At 37.6% G+C, this 6761-nt stretch overlaps 1 long non-coding RNA gene across 1 annotated transcript in view; it reads right to left on the bottom strand.

Annotated features, from left to right (window-relative positions):
• Positions 1–3240: 3240 nt before the first annotated feature.
• LOC129148728 (uncharacterized) overlaps positions 3241–6761 on the bottom strand; it is a 38941-nt gene continuing 35420 nt past the window's right edge. The window contains exon 3 of the long non-coding RNA XR_008555693.1: positions 3241–3353. This is a non-coding gene — a long non-coding RNA (uncharacterized LOC129148728). The remainder of the gene's footprint in view (positions 3354–6761) is intronic.

Below are 6761 nucleotides of genomic sequence, written 5' to 3'. Positions count from 1 at the left end.
GTAAAGTATTTACAATTCGTGTCACAGATGAAGAGTTGATCTCTCTAGTTATACAAAGAGTATTTGGAAATCAAGGTAAAAAATTCCAGTGATAAAAATAATTGGGCATGAATAGTTCATACACACATAATAAAAATGTAAATTAAAACATATCATTTTACACTTATAAATTTAGGGAAAAATACCCCAAATAGTACATTATATCTGTGAGACTATTAAGAAATAAGCACTCTAATGCATTGCAGGTGGAAGTACAATATTGAAATAACCTGAATAACCTTGAAGGTGTGAGATTTATCACAATTACAAATGCCTTTTTTCTTTGTTTCAGAAAACTCACTAAGAATCTTGCCCACAGATACCCTTTAGAAGTGCAAAATGACATATAGAGAAAGTTATTCATTGTGACATTGTTTGTAATAGCAAAGGGTTCCTATTACAAGACCAAGTGACAGCATTAGGGTATTTGGTTGAGTAAAATATGGTAGTAACGTGAAACCAATAAAAAGGAAAAAGAAGGAAGCAGATAAGGTTGCTATAATCTAAGATGGAGATGTCTCTAAAGCATAGTATGTTAAAAATACAAGCAACAGAAGGGTTATGTAGCTTGCTACTGTTTGTGTAAGAAAGTGTGATGATCAGAATATATACATGTAATTGCTTATAATTTCAAAAAATACCTTAGAATAGAGCCCTCTCTGGTTGAATCTTTTATACTATGGGAGTACAAACAAATACGTAGTAAAAATGATTACCTTTGGGGGGAGGTGGAATAAAATGTGGTAAAGGGTATATTTTTAATAGGATATACACTGAGTGGCCGGATTATTATGATCTCTGAATGCATAATAATCTGGCCACTCAGTGTATATCCTATATAATAAAAGGCTAATATGCAAATTGTCCCCTTGACCAGGAGTTCAACCAGCAGGCAGGCCAGCCAACCACCCATGTCCCCTCCCCCTGGCCAGGCTGGCCGGACCCCGCCCATGCACGAATTCATGCTCCGGGCCTCTAAAAAAAAAAAAATATATATATATATATATATATGTATATATATATATATATATATATATATATATATATATACTGAGTGGCCAGGTTATTATGCATTCAGAGATCATCATAATCTGGCCACTCAGTGTATTCTATATACAAAGGGTACAATGAATTTTCAACTACATTCAGTAGTTTTATAATTTATTTCACATTTATTTAGTAATAATACTGGTATTGCTATTTTGAAATTATTTTCTTTATATAAAGCAAATAATAACTTATTTTAATGTCAGAAGTGAAACTTCTAGTGGGAAAGAAAATTTCAGTTATATAACCAAAGTTAAATAAAAACAATATAATACTTTAAATGGATTTGAAATATCAGTATGAACCAGTAATTTAAAAAAGCATGTTATTTATTATCTTGCACTGAAACTGCCTAGAAAGAAGGTCACCTTGGAAGCATCCACAGCCCTCATGCCCAGAGTGTAGTTTTTATACCATTGCCCCCTAAGGGAGCCAGGATTCTTTAAGAAATATCTGGCTTCTGGTTTAGGACAGGAAGGGCACAAAATGATGAGCCAAAAAGCTTTCGCACATTGATGTGATTCTATCAAATAGCATATAATCCAGCTTGTTAGAATCCAACTGGCCAAAAATATCAATTTGAGCATCAGAAAGAACACTGTTTATAACTGATATTGAATCTCTGAAAATCTGTAAGTCTATGAGAAGGCTCAAAGAGAAAGGCAGAAAAAACACACACTAGTCACCATTTGAGGGGTCTGCTGAATCAAATCAATTTTAACAATTGGTCATTTAAAAGGAGGAAAAGACACATATATTCTGTCTTTCTGGGAGAATTTGTATTTTGGGTTTGCCAAATAGTTTCAGTTGATAAGGGAGAGCAATTGATGTATATGAAAAGAACAATAGATTTAGAAAGTCATCATTGTGCAACCACAAATGATTTTTTTTTTTTATCCAGGCAGAGCAATAATTGCTAATCAGTTAGGATAGGTTTTTTTCCCTTATCATCATGTCCCAAAGATCTTGACGTTGAGATCATCAGGTGAATGGTTGATGAGAACTAGACATTGGTATGGTGCCCCAAAATGCCACACACTACTCAAGGGAGAGAACCTCACAATGAAAGGGTGAGGCCGTCACTGATCCTCAATCTACTATCATTAATCATAGGGCAATCCATTTGGAGTGCAATATGAAGTAAATTATGTCACATGGGATGTACTGTTTCCTTAAATGTTTAATTTTAATCTATTAAAGCTCTTCCTGTTTATAGGAAATAAGGGAGATAGAATGATAAGCTAAATGATGTCTTCAGAAAGTGGTCAGACAAGTCATGGGAAGGAATGACAACTGGTCAGATGGGAGCAAAGATAGTGTGGAGTCATTCCCTCAATTTTTTTTTTCCATACAGCCATGTAAATTACCTACTAAAAATGAGAGAACTAAATCAATTATTTAATAAAGAGTGATTAGATATTTTTATTATGTCTGCCACTTATGAAAAGAGGTTTGCTAATGAGTCAGAATGTGGTTTTTTTCCACTTCCCACTGTATCTCAAAGTCATGTTTACATAATTCAGCTCTAGCACTGGGCTGCTAAGAGTGACCTATTGCATAAAAACCTAACCCTGCCAGATAGTCAGGCACAAGAGAAAGGTGAATAAGAAATTCCATTCTGGATGCCTAAGGAGAACATCAGCGCAAGCATAGTGATTGGATACTGATACTTCAGTTTCAGTTTCTCATAAGGATCCATAGCTCTTCTCCTCTACAATTTAGGTTGGCCTGACCTGCTCTTGCAGCAGCAGAGGCCTGGTAGATCTGCTTTCGCTTTGCTGCTTACTGATATTAAACAACAATCATTAAGAAGGCCCTTAGAAAGGTAGATTATCCAAATACAGAACTTAGGGCAAGTTGCAAGGGGAGATACACATGCAGATCAGATGGCTCTGCCCTTTCCAAAGCTGCTTGGGCTCTGCCTGGCGATTCTCAGTGTTTCTGCTTCTGTGCACATGTCAGGGGAATCATATGGACCCAACCATCTGGTTGCCTACTTCTTGCGCATGGCACAGATTTAATTTTTAAGTCATTAAATAGAAGTGACTACCTTCCCCTCTGGCCTGAGATCCTACTAATGGTCTGAGAAGACTTTTTCCAGGGAAGCCAGTTTGAAATTCGTCCATCTCTTTGTCTCTGCATTGTTCCTGTGGTCATTACTAGTCTTTATTTGGTTTACAAGAATCATTACAAAGAAAATTCACTCACTGCCTTTTCCCCAGGACTTCAAGGCTGAGGGAACAGAAATTGCTGGTATTTGCAGGGATCTGAATTAAAAAAAAAAAATGAAATTCAAAGTCTGTTATTTGACCTGGACAATCTCTACTAGATGAAAACACCATTTCCTGAAGCAAATACAAAAAGAAAGTCAGGAAGCCAGAGAACATTTGGGTAAAGAGCTTTGAAGAAACCCCAAGTGAAATGTTCATGGACATGAACAGTAGCAAAGAAGAGAGGTGGATGTTGAAAGACAGTATCTGGGGAGATTCTCAAGGGTGTCAAGGCAACATCAGGGTACACAGTTTCATGGGGAGCCTCACGAAACCATTCATTCAACAAGTACTTTAATACCTTCTAAGTGTTAGGCACCATGCTAGTGCTAGGAATGCATGGTGAGATAAAGCAGACACAATCATGGGACTACTGGAGAAAAAGTGCATACATCACATAATAGCCCAAACATCGGGATCACAAGTGTGCTAATTGCTACAGAAGAGAGTTGTTTAGTTCTCTGAGCATGTTGTATAGTAAGGAGAGTTGTCAAAAAAGGTCAGTGACGATTTCTTCAGTAAGTGACATTCAAACTGAATCTTGAAGTGAAGGTGGGATGAAATTCAAGGCAGCAGGAAAGGCATATGCAAAACTCCAGAGATGAGAAGAGTATGGCTCAAGGGATAGAAAGAAGGCCAGAGTGTGAGAGGACCTGGTACAAGATAAGAGTGATCATTCCCCATTGTTCTTTGTTAGGCATTGATGCTAACTGTGTTACAAACATTTTCTCCCTTTATGTTAATTCAGGGACTACATTACAGTATGCCAGCTCAGTATGTTCGTGGTCCAGAGCTAACAAATCAGGGATGTGCTTGTCAGTCATTCAACAAAGATTAACTGTTACTTTGTGCTAGATTCTGAGCTAAGAGCTAGTGCTTTAAGCTACTCATATTCCTTCGAGTCTCAAAGTTTTGATTGGCCAATATTAGTGAAATATATCATTTGCTGTATATTCTGATAACTTAATGTTGAGATGGGATCCACCAGAAAAAGGAAGTTCTCTTGAAACCAGAATTATCATATGTTATCATGAGTTGTGGAATACAGTTATAGCAAGATATTTTCCAGCTTGTTGAGATTCCTCTACATACTCTCATAGTAAAGTAATACCCTACTGAAAAAGAGACCCAGCTTCTTCCTCCTTATATTACTCACCCATCCATCTGTAGGACACTCCCTTAACTCTCAAGCCCAGCTTATTTTCCCACAAATAGTAAACACTGGACCTTTAAATCTAGAGCCCCCAGTAGGAATAAACAGATTTTCAGGTGAAAATGTTCCCCAATTGGTGAGAGGTGTCTCATCCTTTTGAGAATATTATTAAGAGCAAGGTCCTTCAGCCCTAGCTGGTTTGGCTCAGTGAAAAGAGTGTCAGCCTGCAGACTGAAGGGTCCCAGGTTCGATTCCAATCAAGGGCATGTACCTAGGTTGCAGGCTTAATCCCTGGCCCTTGTCAGGGTGAGAGTGAAAGGCAACTAATTAATATGTATCTCTCTTACATCGAAGTTTCTCTCTCTGTGTCTCTCCCCCTCCCTTCCACTCTCTCTAAAAAATCAATAGAAAAATATCCTCAGGTGAGTATTAACAAAATAAAAAATAACTAAATAAATAAATAGTGAGGAAGAATTAAAAAAAAAAATAACAAGGTCTTTCAGTGGTTTTTTTGCCCTCTAGTCAGCCTTTTCTTTCCAGACAGAAAGAGACTGGGCCCCAAAATGTTGAATCTTGAGGGAAATTCTAACTTGGTAATGGATTATCAATATCACAAGCAGTACCATAATGAGTAAAACAGATTTATGACAGATGCAATTTCAATTCTAAAGTGGTAAACCATGATTGTGCCTGTTTCTATTTCACTTCTAATTGGTTAATTTTTTAGATAAATTGGATTGGTATTGCTGCCTATCTTCACAAATCAGAAGACAAACATCCTTAGGTAGTTTGGCTTTGCTAAGCAGTTATACTCCTGCCTGCCAGCCTCCCATTTTCCTATATCCATAGGATATTGACATAGAGTTTCTAGAAAATCCTGTAGTCTTTAGAACCTCCTTGTGAATCATTTAAAGTTGACTTAGTTGTTAGCATGGTAAAACCAGTCTACTTTTCCCCTCTACTTTGTTTTGGGCTATACCTTGTCAAATTGATGCCTGACATTGGTTTATAGACTCTGCATATTAATGGTGGTTCCCTCTTAGTTTGCCTGCATTGATCTGATATGTTAATCTGGTGTATTAATACCACTAACGCTTGATTTCTAATCGTACAGTATAATTCAAAAAGGACTGGGAGCACCATTTTGTTCTAAGTCTGTAAAAGAGACAGAATATAATATAAAAAAGACCTGTTCAAGCATTTAAAGTCTGTTGAAAAAGAAAATTAATGCACACAAATCAATTAGAGGACCGAACTTTCGTTGTTTAGGACCTTCCTGATCTTAAAGGTTTTCACTGTACTTGCCTTGAGGCCACCAAATGAACATTCTTTCCTTATCCTTGTCTGTCTCTGCATTCCTCCACCTTTGGTTGGTTCTGTCCTGCACCATCACCAGGCATAAAGTATGCCCCTCTAGAGTCCGAAATTGACTCACATCTCTGGAGTTTAGTAACTTCCCAGAAGATTTCAGGAGTCATGGAGGAGTATCATCATTTCGCCTTCATGTTTTGACCTCACACTGCTACCCCCTCCTTCCTTCCCCTTTCCTTCCCCTTCTGTCTTTTTACCTCAGCCTCTGGAGTAACCAGTGTATTCTTTCCCCTTTCACACAAAATGGTTCACTGAACACTACTAATTTTCTAGGAGAAAAAGTCATGGAGGTGGAGTCTGTCACTTCAGGAAAGCAGGGGCTAGGATTTAACTTGCCTTGGACCCCACCCCACTTCCCCCCAGGAGACCCTCAGGTAAAGAACTATTTCTTTATATAATCCCAGGAAATTAGATAAAAGAATGAGAAAGTGCGATAAGAAAGGGAAGGAAAGCAACCGGAGCTCAGAGTGCTGGGGAGCTCTGGGTAGGCAGGGTATTGAAGAAAATGTTTCTAAAGGCAGAATCATGCCTCTCGTGCAAACATAAAATGAGCACATGGCAAAGCCTTTTTTTTTAAGCTTGTCAATTATAAGGAAACCAGTAAGATGTTACAACAAGGTCAAATGAAAATTTGACTTATTCTCTGCTGGACAAAATCCATTGACTTTGTCGTGAGCTGAAAACATTTATTTTGCCATTCATGCTCTATAACTTAGGTTCTCCCTCTACAGATTGGTAGAATATCTAGTCAAAGACAATCAAAGTTGTACCTTTTTATAGAACAGATTATGCCTCAAGAGTCACCAGACCAGACCTAGCATTCGCTTGAAAGAACAGCCAACTATCTCTATTGCCCATTCCAAAATATTTCACAATTTTTT

Source organism: Eptesicus fuscus, chromosome 4 (genome assembly GCF_027574615.1).
Source record: "Eptesicus fuscus isolate TK198812 chromosome 4, DD_ASM_mEF_20220401, whole genome shotgun sequence".
Taxonomy (NCBI): domain Eukaryota; kingdom Metazoa; phylum Chordata; class Mammalia; order Chiroptera; family Vespertilionidae; genus Eptesicus; species Eptesicus fuscus.
This window is presented reverse-complemented; position numbering and strand designations above follow the sequence as displayed.